The 14,424-nt window shown below is 43.2% G+C and overlaps 1 long non-coding RNA gene across 1 annotated transcript; it reads left to right on the plus strand.

The window, feature by feature from the left end:
* The first annotated feature begins 7,435 nt into the window (after window positions 1-7,435).
* On the plus strand, window positions 7,436-8,952 carry LOC129347532 (uncharacterized). Its single transcript, XR_008599671.1, has 2 exons — window positions 7,436-8,410; window positions 8,525-8,952. It is a non-coding gene; the product is annotated as an uncharacterized LOC129347532 (long non-coding RNA).
* The last annotated feature ends 5,472 nt before the right edge of the window (window positions 8,953-14,424 follow it).

Below are 14,424 nucleotides of genomic sequence, written 5' to 3' on the forward strand. Positions count from 1 at the left end.
TTTGCAACCGAATAAGTATGAAAGAAAACATAAACACACAAACACACAGCTGGGAACAAAAGTTTGCATACTTTCTTGTGGAAACCATCTGTAACATAGCAGGGTATACAGTGACTCCTATAATGTTTAATTTTCTAAAATTGAATAATTGAAATGCATGCATCTTTGTCACATAAAGCAATCATGCATTTTGGTTCTTTTCTAAACTTGTTATAGGTCTGGGTATTTGACTAAATCTGCAAATCCTAATATTTGATTACATGTCCTTTGGCCATTTTCACCTCAACTAAGTGCTTTTGTTAGCCTTCAATAAGCTTCTGGCAATTCAGAGATTCAAGCGCAAGACAACAGACACAGCAGAAAGGCATATGGAGTAAAATAGCATTTATTTACAAACTTCCATAAAAAACTACAACAGGAAGTGTTACTAATTAACTGCAGAAATGAAAGCAGTTGCCACAACCGAACAGACCCCTGCCTCTTTCGGTTGCGGGATGGGACAGGCAGGGAAAAACTGAACACCAGACTCCAGTCGGAAAATAAGCAAAAGAAAAGAACTAACCAGGACTAGCTATTATGGAGCTAGGAAAATCACAAACAAAATACTACACTGCATGAAAAGCCAGTGGCCCTGTGAATTGCTGAAAACCTACCAAGTTCCCAGCAGTTATCAGCAGTTCACAGGCTGTGAACTCCCAGTTTGCGGGTGCCGTAAATTGCCGAAAACGGACCCCGTTTGTGGGGTAGGGGGTTGAGTGTGTGTGGCAAGAGGGAGAGTGAGACTTCACAAGTAGGGCATGGCAGAGGTGTGAAAAACTAATTAGCATCTGGCCTGCCTGTCTAGCATTACTCAGAAAACACCCACTGTATGAAACGAGACCTGGCAACAAAACAAACTGTCTGTCCCGGCGTGGGGGTGAACCCAAGCAGAGAGCACACAAATGAGGGACTGAGGTAAGAACAAAGGTGGATTTTATTGTTTAAAACAGAGGTTAAGGGAGTGCTGGACTGGGTGGGAAAACTGATGTCTGGAGTGACTGAACTAAAAAGGGGAGGATGGGGGGTGACTGTACCAGGAACCGGCAGCCCGGTTGGCGTTCTCCATGGTGGGGTAGGTTGGCGGCGGAGAGCGGGCAGGAGAGCCTCGTTCCAGGGGGGCGACAGGCAGCATGTTTTCCAGAGCTGAGGGGGGCACACAGCAGGCAGAGATCCTCCACAACGAGTAGGGGATCCAGGAGCAGGCAGCAGGTCCAAGGTGAGGGGGGAGGTCTGGTCAGGGCTGGATCTGGAGTGCAGGAGATGGGGGGGCAGAGCAAGTAGAACCAGGCAGCTGGGTCAGCGGAGCTAAACAGAAAAAACAGGGTTAGACAAGGCAAGGCTTTTTCAATGGTGAACTTTAGCAAAAGTGCAAGGCGAGACAACTGACTGGGTGAGCAGAGTTTACTATCTAGCAGGGTGTGGAGTGTGCAGCCAGCTTTTATGGTGGAGATGATCAGCAGGTGTGCTGCACCGCAGCTGCCCGGAGTTCCATTGATGAGTGATTGGTGATGAATGACAGCTGGACAGAGCAGGAAGGTGGAGAGAGGAATAGGAGGAAGGAGGGGGAGAGGGAGGATGAGGGAGGTCAGGTGGGGGCTGAAGCTGGGACAGAGGAGGGAGCCCTGACACTGTCATGACTGGTTGAAAGATCTGTTGCTATTGGTCAGCCCCTGTGTATATCTATATATATATATATATATATATATATATATATATATCTATCTATCTCTCTCTCTCTCTCTCTCTCTCTCTCTCTCTCTCTCTCTCTCTCTCTATATATATATATATATATATATATATATATATATATATATATATATATATATATATATATATATATATATATATATATATGGGTTTCCTATACATTCAGCGGACCGCCGCTGCTAAAATCCCAGCCGCCGCTCCTACTGGGCTGGACTGTTCATCAGTGATACCAGTTACCAAATTAGGGAACTGAGAAAGGTGCCATTAAATGCGTTAATTTAATTTAATGCATCATTTCGTGTAAATAATTAATTAATCAAAATTAACATGTTAAAGACCCAGCCATAATATATATATATATATATATATATATATATATATATATATATATATATATATATATATATATATATATATATATATATAAACACTATGTTGCCAAAACTATTCGCTCACCCATCCAAATAATCAGAATCAGGTGCTCCAATCACTTCCATGGCCACAGGTGTATAAAATCAAGCACCTAGGCATGCAGACTGCTTTTACAAACATTTGTGAAAGAATGGGTCGCTCTCAGGAGCTCAGTGAATTCCAGCATGGAACTGTGATAGGATGCCACCTGTGCAAATAATCCAGTCGTGACATTTCCTCACTCCTAAATATTCCACAGTTAACTGTCAGCTGTATTATAAGAAAGTGGAAGTGTGTGGGAATGACAGCAACTCAACCACCAAGTGGTAGGTCACGTAAACTGACGGAGCGGGGTCAGCGGATGCTGAGGCGCATAGTGCCAAGAGGTGGCCAGTCAATTGCTACAGACCTTCAAACTTCATGTGGCCTTCAGATTAGCTCAAGAACAGTGCTTCAGCAGAGAGCTTCATGGAATGGGTTTCCATGGCCGAGCAGCTGCATCTAAGCCATACATCACCAAGTGCAATGCAAAGCGTGGGATGCAGTGGTGTAAAGCATGCCACCACTGGACTCTAGAGCAGTGGAGACGCGTTCTCTGGAGTGACGAATCGCGCTTCTCCATCTGGCAATCTGATGGACGAGTCTGGGTTTGGCGGTTGCCAGGAGAATGATACTTGTCGGACTGCATTGTGCCAAGTGTAAAGTTTGGTGGAGGGGGAATTATGGTGTGGGGTTGTTCTTCAGGAGCTGAGCTTTGCCCCTTAGTTCCAGTGAAAGGAACTCTGAATGCTTCAGCATACCAAGACATCTATCAAAAATTCCCATAAACACACTCCTAAACCTTGTGGACAGCCTTCCCAGAAGAGTTGAAGCTGTTATAGCTGCAAATGGTGGACCGACGTCATATTGAACCCTATGGATTAGGAATGGGATGTCACTTACGTTCATATGCGAGTCAAGGCAGGTGAGCGAATACTTTCGGCAATATAGTGTGTATATATATATATATATATATATATATATATATATATATATATATATATATATATATATATATGTTTCAACAAAATCTTTTTTTTTTTTTAAAGGGGCAAGTTGGTCCATCACTCTGATCCGAGCTGGCCAGTAGCTTAGGCATCAGCTTAAAATGTCTCTTTGCTGCCACTGGGTCATATTTATGTGGTGTTATTCCATCTGACGGTTGTCCACTTTGAAGACGTCTGAGATGTGAAGCTGTGTTCTTCATCAGCCTTGCCTATAGTGCAGCACAGAGGTTGGCTCCTGGCTGCAGAAGGATGGAGGCCGTACTATCCATCCACACACCCCGTAATGCTGCCATCTTCCTCATCTGACATCATGTCAGTGGTGATGTCCCTCCATAACTTCATCTGGAGCAAGTACTGTCTTCCTGGCATCCAGCAGCTGTGAACACAATCAGTACAGGAAATCAATACCACTCAATCAATACATTTACTAATGTAACAGAAAAATAGTGTCATAGAGACAAGCAATAGTGTTCTAACCACATCTTATATAAAACACACAATGCAATGAATAAGATAAGCTAGTCCTTTATTTCTGCTCACGTCAGGGGAAATTCGCATTGTTACAGCAGCTTATGTAGCAATAAACATAGTAATAGTAATAAAATAATAATAAAATAGTAGTAATAATATTTACAATATCTACATGGATGAGAAATGAGAATGAGATAGTACATCACTGACACACTGTAAACAATACAATATAAAGTGGCTTGAAAAAATAAGTTTAAAAAGTGCAAAGATGTAGCAGTGCAAGAATTGCTGTGCAAATTTTATGGTTTGGGGTGATATGATGTGAGTCCAATTTATGTTAACATCAGCCAGTGATGCTGATGTTGTAAAGTCTTATAGCAGATGGGATGCAGGACCTGCGATAGCGTTCCTTCTTGCAGGGTGGATGTCTCAGTCTGCTGCTGAAGGAGCTGCTTAAAGACCCCACAGTGTCATGCAGTGGGTGAGAGGGATTGTCCATGATGGATGTGAGCTTTGCCAACATCCTCCTCTCACCCACCTCCTCTATGGAGTCCAGGGAACAGTCCAGGACAGAACCGGCCCTCCTGACCTTCTGTTTAGTCTCTTTCTGTCCCTTTCAGTGCTCCCTGCTCCTCAGCAGACCACTGCATAGAAAATAGCAGACGCTACCACAGTGTCATAAAATGTCCGGAGCAGAGTTCTGCACACTCCAAAGGACCTCAGTCTCCTCAGCAGGTGGAGACGACTTTGGCCCTTCTTGTACAGGGCCTCTGTATTCTGTGTCCAGTCCAGTTTATTGTTGAGGTGAACACCCAGGTATTTGTATGAGTCCACCATCTCAATGTCCAAACCCTGGATGTTCACCGGTGCAGTCTGAGGTGTCTTCCGCCTGCGGAAGTCGATGATCATCTCCTTCGTCTTACTGGCACTGAGATGCAGATGCTTTAGCCCACACCAGTCAACAAAGTCAGAGATGACCGTCTTGTACTCCTGCTCGTCCCCCTCAGATACACACCCGACAATACAATGACTTTATTAATCCCCGAAGGGAAATTCAATTGTCTGGTCTCATCTGTTTACTTTTGATTAAATAGTCTGATTGCGGATGGCAAGAAAGATTTCCTGAATCTTTCTGTCCTGCAGCGCAGGGATAGGAGCCGTCCACCGATGTTTTGTTGTTCACTGAGGCAGATGTGAAGTGGATGATCCAGGTTTGTCAACATGGCCTCCATCTTTCTAAGTGTCCGTCTCTCCACCTCATCCTCCAATGTGTTCAATCTGATTCCAACCACAGAGACAGCTTTTTTAATCAGTTTTTTCAAACGCCTTGCATCCTTGTTTTTTATACTGCCTCCCCAGCAGACTGCAGCATAAAACAGGAGACTTGCTACCACAGACTGATAAAACATCTGCAGCATCTTACTGCAGATGTCTAATGATCAAAATCTTCTGAGGCAAAAAAGTCGGCTCTGGCCCTTTTTGTAGATGAAGTCTACGTTTTTAGACCAGTCCAACTTATTATCAAGGTGGACACCTACATATTTATATGATGTCACCACCTCAGTGTCCACGCCACAAGTGTTCACTGGCTGAAAAGGGGGTTTGGATTTGTGGAAATCGATGATCATTTCCTTTGTCTTTGAGGTGTTGAGTAGCAGGCAGTTTTTGTGACTCCAGTCACTGAAGGCACTTATCAGATCCCTGTATTCAGCTTCATGTCCATTTCTGATACATGCCACAATAGCAGTGTCATCAGAGTATTTTTGAATGTGGCAGGACTCAGTGCTGTATTTGAAGTCAGATGTATACAGTGTGAACAGGAATGGAGCCAGGACTGTTCCTTGTGGAGCCCCAGTACTGCTCATTAATGTCCCAGAAACACAGTTCCCCAGCCTGACAAACTGTGGCCTTCCTGACAGGTAATCTGTGATCCTAGAAACACAGGAAGGATCCACTCCCATCTCTGTGAGCTTGTCTTTGAGTATGGTGGATTGGATGGAGTTGAATGCATTTGAAAAATCAAAGAACATGATTCTCACATAAACTTCAGGTTCCTCCAGATGAGACAGGACACGGTGAAGCATGAAGAGGATGGCATCATCCACTCCAATGTGTTCTTTGTTTGCAAACTGCAGGGAATCAAGTTTTTCTTTGACCTCAAACCTCAGTAGGCGTAGAATCAGCCGCTCCAGAGTTTTCATGACGTGTGAGGTAAGGGCAATAGGTCTGTAGTCATTTAGTTCAGCTGGACATTTGATTTTTGGTACCGGTACAATACAGGATGTTTTCCATAGAGCAGGCATCCACCCCAGCTGTAGACTCACATTGAAGATCCTGTGGAGAGGTTGACACAGTTGTGCAGCACAGTCTTTAAGCAGCCTTGGACACACACCATCTGGGCCAGCTGCCTTCCCAGAGCAAAGTCTGCCAAGCTCCAACATCACCCCTGTCTCTGTGACAGAGCAGGTTACAGGTGCTAGAAGGGAAGTGGCTGCAGCTGTGGAGACATGTGTAGGAGACGGTGGAGGAGAAGAAGGAGATATGGTGGGAATTACCATATGCTGAGGAGAAGGAGGAGGAGCAGAAGTGGAAGTAGGTGTGTCCACAGTGTCAAATCTGTTGAAGAACAGGTTGAGTTCATCAGCTCTTTCCACATCACCCACTATTGGCTCCCTTTTCTTTTTATTGTTATGTCCAGAGATGGTACTGAGAGAGGAATTCTCCACACATCACAAATGTTGCTGTGTTGAAAATTCCTCTCAATCTTCTTTTTGTATTCCAGCTTTGCTGGAATGGCTGTATCATCGGAGAACTTCTGGAGGTGACAGCTCCCAGAGTTATAATGGAAGTCCGACGTGCACAGGGTGAAGAGAAAGGGGGAGAGCACTGTCCCCTGTGGGGCCCCCATGCTGCTGACTACCACATCAGACACACAGTCTTGAAGCCTCACGTACTGTGGTCTGTTGGTGAGGTAGTTGATGGTCCAAGCAGCCAGGTGACAGTCTACTCCCGCTCCTTCAAGCTTCACCCTGAGCAGAGAAGGCTGTATTGTGTTGAAAGCACTGGAGAAGTCAAAGAACATGACCCTCACAGTGCTGCCGGGGTTCTCCAGGTGAGTCAGCGATCTGTGCAGCAGGTAGACGACTGCATCATCCACCTCCAATGTTCGGTTGGTAAGCGAACTGCAGTGGATCCAGATGTGGGCTCACCTGGGGACGAAGGTTCCTGAGGACAATCCTCTCCATGGTCTTCATCAGATGAGAAGTGAAGGCCACAAGTCTGAAGTGGTTAGACTCCCTGGGGTTCCTGGTCTTTGAGACAGGAACCAGGCAGGAAGTCTTCTATAACAGAGGAACTCTCTCCAGACTCAGGCTCAGGTTAAAGATGTGCAGCAGCACCTGACAGAGCTGGTCTGCGCAGTCTCTAAGGAGTCTGGAGCTGATTCCATCAGGACCTACGGCCTTTCTGGTCTTGATCTTTTTAAGCTCACTTCTCACCTGATCAGCTGTTATGGAGAGGCTTGGGGTGGTGGAGGAGGGTGGCAGGAGGAGGGGTGATGGTGGTGGTGTGGGGTGAGATGAGGAGGGGTGATGGGGCTGTATGTGGAGTCCGGAGGTGGTGGAGGACGGGGAGAGGAGGAGAGGTGCTGTTGGTGGTATAGAGCTGAGGTGTGAAGAAGGAGCTGGCTGGCCGGTGCTTTGATGAGAGGTGGGAGGAGTGGGAGCTATGGAGGACTAAAAGTGCCAAAATTAAAAAAATAAATACATCATTAAATAATTAATTAAATATGTCATTAATTAATTAAAATTGGAATTAAATATTTCATTAATTAATTAAAATTGGAATTAAATATTTCATTAATTAATTAAAATTGGAATTAAATACTTAAATGTGTTATTAAATAAATATATCATTAAATAATTAAATATGTCATTAATTAATTAAAATTGGCATTAAATATGTCATTAATTAATTAAAATTGGAATTAAATACATAAATGTGTTATTAAATATGTCATTAATTTATTAAAATACCAATTCATTTTAAGTAAAAAACCATATTTCATTATTTCACTATTTAATTAATTATTTCATGGTCCTTGTGTTGCAGTGGATCATGAATTTATTTTATCTGTCAACCTCGCCCGTCAAAGTCGGTGGGCGGATCCTAACACCTGATTGGTTACCCTGCACATCAAGTCAAGGCAAATCGATTCCAGATAATGGATTGACGCAGAGCTTGTGAACACATTCCGATACACTGGGTGGCGCTATTCACCTCTACGTTGGTTTGGATACTCAATAAAACAAAACTTTATTAGCAACCGCTAAAGACTCGGTCCTCTTTCACAAATGTTGATACATGCTGCAAGACAAATTTTCCTTTAGCATTTCCTTTAGCATCTACTCGGCGCGCCACGGCTCGTCTCGGTTTAGTTGTTTTTCCATTACATTGAGAACCACCTCATCGTGGGTGGAGTCGTCATAGCACGGCGGTCCGAAAGTCCCTTACCGTCATTTCTGTGCGACACAAACGCAATGCAACAATGTACATGGAGGCGATAGTACACCTGCTGCTCGGTCTGTGGCTTTCTGTCAGATTCAGAGTAATAGAAGAGTCGGAGAAAGCTGAGAGCGGCGAGTCGAAACACTGAGGAGACACACAGGAGAGTTTGGGAGGCAATGCAGCAGTATCAAGCCGAAGACAAGAGGATATGAACGAGACGACATATGAGGGTAAGCTAATGCTAGTTCGCTAGCTATCATGTATCAGTCCTGTGAACGACCCTGTAATGGCTGCAGTTTATCGCTATTAGGTATTAAAATATGTATGCTCTGTATGTGTTTCAGATGCTCTCTGATGAGACTTCATGGGATTTACCTGAAGCAGCAGCACATGAGCCTGCAGTGGCACAAGGTGTAGAGGAGGAGGACAGAGATGTACAGGATGCACTGATGCAGTACGTGTCATGCAAAGTTATTCTTCTTGTTATACTTCTGTTTTTCGGTCCCCGGACCGCTATTGTTTTCTTTAATGCAATTCTGACAATAAACTTTTGTAGATGTGTCTATGCTATTGTTTGTTTGTGAAGGTTAGCAAGATTAAATAAAAAATTAAACGCCAAAACATTAAAACAGCTGTTTTAAGAAAATTACAGTTTGATAAATCAGTATTGCTTTGGTGTAATTCAGTCACCGGAATTATGAACCATAAAGGAGTTTGTGTTAAAACATGTTAAATCCCATTAAACACAAATACATTATTAGGGAATATAGAATTGTTTGGTTCAGACTGTTGACTCTTTTTCTACCAGTGTCTTAACAGACAAAATGAGAAGTTATGATGCAGTCACATAAGTCACAAAACAGTTTATTAGTCAGCAGCAAAATCAAAACTATTTACAATGTGCAAAGTACAAACTGGTGGGCCTCTCCTACAGTGGAGGACTAAAAGTAAAACTATATACAACTACAAGTGCTGCTCATATAATTAGAATATCATGAAAAAAGTTGTTCATTATTTCAGTAATTCCATTCAAAAAGTGAAACTTGTATATTATACTCATTCATTACACAGAGACTGATATATTTCAAATGTTTATTTCTCTTAACTTTGATGATTATACCTGAATACTAACAAAAATCTCAAATTTGGTATCTCTGAAAATTAGAATATTGTAGAAAGGTTCAATATTGAAGACACCTCTAATCAGCTAATTAACTCAAAACACTTGCAAAGGCCTTTAAATGGTCTCTCAGCCTAGTTGTGTAGGCTACACAATCATGGGGAAGACTACTGACCTGACAGTTGTCCAAAAGACGGGCTTTTTCGTGATATTCTAATTATATGACCAGCACTTGTAAATCTCAAGTCTATGGGAGGTGGACTCGCTCACACTCGCCGGCTGCCCACTGCCTACCCAGCTACCCCAGCTGCCCCAGCACACCCAGGAATGACTGGTTGAAGGCAGTATTCTGGGCCATCTCCTCCCGCTGCAAGGCCGCTTCATTCTCTCTTGCCTCGCTGAGGAACAACCAGATGTTCTCATCATGCTGGGCATGACTCCACTCCTCCTCAGCCTGCATCTCCACAAGTATGCTAGGAAGGTCCAATTTTCTGTGGCCCCCTTTCCTCTTGCCTAGACCAAAGACAGAAAAGTGATCAGAGTCAGCTTTAATGGCCAAGTAAGTACACAATATACACGGATTTGGTTTCGGCTGTTGGTGTCATCCTAGGAATATGGAAGAGAATAATAAAAAATAAACAATAGAAAGAGGAACAGGGAGGAAAAAGAAATAGTAAAATAGAACACAATATAAACAGAAATGTACAGCTAGACTGGAATGTATGAACACATTAGCAAAATGGTAATTGCTATAAACACAGTAGTGGTGATTTTTGTGTACAGGGCTCTGTAGTCCAAATGTCCAGGGTGAGTGGGGTCTCTGATGATGTTTTCTGCAGTCCGTACTATGGGCTGTAGTCTGTTTCTGTCCTGCTGTGTGGTTGATCCAGAGGTGCACAGGACAGATCGGATGACTGCAGTGTAGAACTGGATCAACAGCTCATGTGGCAGGCCATGTCTCCTCAGCTGTTGTAGGAAATACATCCTCTGCTGAGCCTTTTTCAGGAGGTCCTGAGAGATTGTAGTCCCCAGGAGCTAGAAGGACTCCACAGCTATGATGTGATGTGTTTAGCCACCCGTCCATCCATTTTCAATCATGATCATGTCTTTGATACTTTAATAAACTTCTGGCACTCTTCGCTTTAACCAAAGCACAAGCAGTAACTCCTCCACCACAAACAAAAACGACGTGGTGTGAACTTCACTTCATCCTGTGCGCATTTTGGAGTTGGTAAGAACAGCTGTGTTTTCTCATTTTTATGTATATTTTCATTCAGTTTCACAGCTACCTAGTGACTATAAGAAGAATGGTTGCAATACTACACTGCACCAGAACGTAAATTAATTAGAGTGACTTACTTGTTAAGTCAATGGAAAATAAATGCAGCTGCATGTGTTCTGTTTATGTGTCACTGCAGCTACATGTAGCTTTCATCAGGCGTTCCTGAGCTGGCTGCTGCACAGTTTGCATTTACACCTGCCTGAATTCTTGGTCGTAGGTCTCACTGTTCTGATCATGCTTGCAGGCATTTACACCTGTAGTAATAATAATAATGCGAAAATCAACCATGCTCTCTGTTTACCGTGTCTTACCGGTGATAAGACGTTGCTGTGACGTGCTGGAGGTTGATGTTGACAGGGTCGGTGTCGAAGCTGGTGCTGGAGAGGAGCTGCTGCTGGTGGTGGAGAGGAGGCAGGGGAGCTGGGGGCTCCGCGACGGAGGTGGAGTAGGCTTCGCATGTGGAAAGGGATTCTTGAACAGAAATAAACACTCACTCTAAGTACAAGAAAAACACGGCATGCTGACTGAAGTATTAGCTTCTGAGAGCTAAACGTTAGAAACAGCAGCACGAAATACAAGCAGAGCACGGAGTTAGCGCCGATGGCTAACTAGCTATCTTATTGTCTGCTACAGGAGACAACGACGTTACTTTCTAAAAATACTTGTTTGCTTAAAAGAAGCTTGCCACCAATGGAATAAATGATGTATAAGTTTCTTGAAGTCACAAAACACTCACCGTCCTCGAACGTCTCCAACAATGCAGCGGCTGAGTCTCCCTCCTGTTGCTCGCCGGTGCGGTGCCAGTAAATAGCTTCCATGAAACCTCTTCCAACACCTCCTGGTTGACCCACGCCGGCCGTTGTGGTCCTGGGTGGACCGATAGTCACTTTTGAGCTTTTTCAGCTTCTCCCTACACTGCTTCTGTCCTCTTTATATACAGTCTACTGTATATGTGAGCGGCCATCCACTCAGAGACCTCCTGATAAACTTTCTCCGTCCAGCTCTCTCTGTATTCTTTGGTCCGCCACCAAAGACAAAGTCTCGACCTCTTCATTCACCCACGGTACAGGTCTGGCTGTCACATTAAAATTATGAAGAACAGAGAGTTTCGTGAAGAGCAATGCACACCGTCGCTGTTTACAGTCATTTTTTAATGCAGGATTTTGTTTTCGTGCTGAAGTTGCTCTGTGTCGTCACTCCCTGCCCAATCAGTGGCCTGCACTATGTAAACGCCACATTATCGGCTCATCTCAGCTCGCTGGGAACCTCAGCCGAGAAGGTGCTGAAAATTAGTCCCTATGGAAACGCTCGCAAACAAAGATGAGACGAGCCGTACCGTGCCGAGTAGATGCTTGTGGAATCGCGGCTAAACAAAGACGAGCGGAGCCGTGCCGCGCCGAGTAGGTCCTAAAGGAAAAGCGCTCGACACTCCGAGCATCGCTGCAATTTGACAGGCTGGTAATCCACAAAGAACGTGATGTTCCAGAACTTCCCTCGGTATGCCAAACGCCCTGGTCCCTGTGTGTGCTCCTGTTGCACCCTGGTACCAGAAAACCGGCGGAGTACTTCCTCTAAATTTGCAGTCACTCTACGGTCAACATCTTGGTCGGAAAGTGCGGAAATAACTTCAACAACTTCAATAAATTCCTCTGCTTTACATGCTACATGCTCGCGGTCAGCAGGTCCTGCTTCCACATACTCTACAAGGTCTAAAATATCTCTCACCAACTCTCTAGAAAGTTCACAGCGACTCTCCCTCTACACAGCCTCCATGCTTAGAAAGACTTCTACTTCCGGTTTCAAGGCAGACAAAAGCAGTGGATTAGACTAGATTCACGTTAGTCCCGCCCACGGACTTTGACGGGCGAGGTTGACAGATAAAATTAATTCATGATCCACTGCAACACAAGGACCATGAAATAATTAATTAAATCGTGAAATAATGAAATATGTTTTTTTTTTTTTATAACAATATTTTATTAAATTTTAAATAACAAAACAAAATAAGGAACCAGTCAGCACAAGATCCACCAAATCAAGTATACAGAGTGCAAAAAAGAAAAAACAAAAGACAACAATCAGCGCACATGGTCATCACATTACATGAATTACGTTGTCATCTATACTTCTTCCCTTTCCTTCCCTAATAACAAGATACACTGCGAGCGGATATCATTACATTTCTTATCGTTTACATTAAAGACAAAGGAAGAGCATCCCTTTTGTAGCAGACCAAGAATGTTATCAGGAAGATAATTAAGAAATGGTTGCCAAATTTGGTAAAAGACATAATCATTCCCCTTCAGGGAGGCACTGAGGTGTTCCATAGGGAAAACTTGGAAAGTTTCTTTGTACCATTGGGTAACTGAGGGAGGCTTCTCCTTTATCCACTGCAAAAGGACACAGCGTCTTGCCAGAAACAAAAGTTTTTGCAGTAAGGTCATCTGTGTGGTGGTTAGAGGTAACTGCCTCATAGGGATGTTCAGAAGGAATAGGGCTGGGTCTGTCTGTATTGTTTTGAATAATATTGAACTAAGTTCTTTTGCAACATTTATCCAGAATCTAGATATTAACGGACACGACCATAAGCAATGATAGTAAGTTCCCACCTCTTTTTTACACTTGATGCACATGGCAGAGACCTGGGGGTTAATCTTGTTCAAAAGGTAAGGGGTGAACTGGAGTCTGTGTAATATTCTATACTGATTTTCTCTCAGTCTGTTACACAAAAATAATTTCTTTGCAGATTCAAAAGCATCATACCATCTGCTGTAATCCAGGTCCATCCCGAGATCTTTTTCCCATAGTTCTTTAGCTCTGATGTCTCTGACATTGTCACAAGAAAGCAGTTTCCCATAAAAAAGAGAAATAAACCTTTTGTTAAGTGCAGACAAGCTAAAGTCTAACAGAAAGCTTTCAATTGAATTTTTAATTGGTCGGGCAAGTGGGAGAGAGCATAAGGTCTTCACAAAATGCCTGGCCTGAAGAAAACCAAAAAAATGGGAGTGTGGGATCCCGTATTTGATTTGAAGTTGTGAGAATGACATGACATTTCCATTGTCAAATAAGTCAGCCACAAATCTCAATCCCTTTGAATACCAATCATTAAAGATGCTCGCCCCCACACCTGGGGGGAAGGCATTGTTTTGAATTAATGGCTGTAATGCTAAAGAAAAGCCTTGTCGGCCCGCGTGTTTGGTAATATCTCGCCAAATTTTGAGAGTGGTTTTAAGAAAGAGATTGTTTTCAACTTCTCCTGGGAGCTCATTTAAGTTTATTGTTAGCAGACTCAAAGGGGAGCAAGGGGCACAGCACCAGGCGTCCACATGGGGTTCTTTTGGGTTAAGAAAATGTTTAAGCCAGCTATACACTGTTCTGGCATGGCAGGCCCAGTTATAATACAAAAAATTGGGGAACGCTTGACCTCCCCTGTTTACAGGCAATTGTAGAGTCTTCATTTTTAGTCGTGGTCTCTTTCCATGCCACAGAAACCTAGAGATAGACCTTTGAATATCTGAGATAGCTGATTTATTAATCCTGAGTGGTAACATTTGTATTGGATATAAAATTCTAGGGAGAACATTCATTTTAATTAAGTTGATCCTACCCATCCACGACAAAGGGAGATCAAACCACCTATTCAGGTCATTCTTAATTGATTTTAAAGTTTTTATGAAATTTAACTTATATAGATCTTTAATAACGGCAGATACTCTAATCCCCAAATAAATAAAACCAGAGAGTGACCACTTGAAGGGAAAATCCACCAGGGTGGTATAGTCTCCAAAGTTGCCAAGAGGGAGAGCCTCTGATTTTTCAAAATTAATTTTATATCCTGAAAT

The sequence above is a fragment of the Amphiprion ocellaris genome, chromosome 19 (genome assembly GCF_022539595.1).
Source record: "Amphiprion ocellaris isolate individual 3 ecotype Okinawa chromosome 19, ASM2253959v1, whole genome shotgun sequence".
Classification (NCBI taxonomy): Eukaryota; Metazoa; Chordata; class Actinopteri; family Pomacentridae; genus Amphiprion; species Amphiprion ocellaris.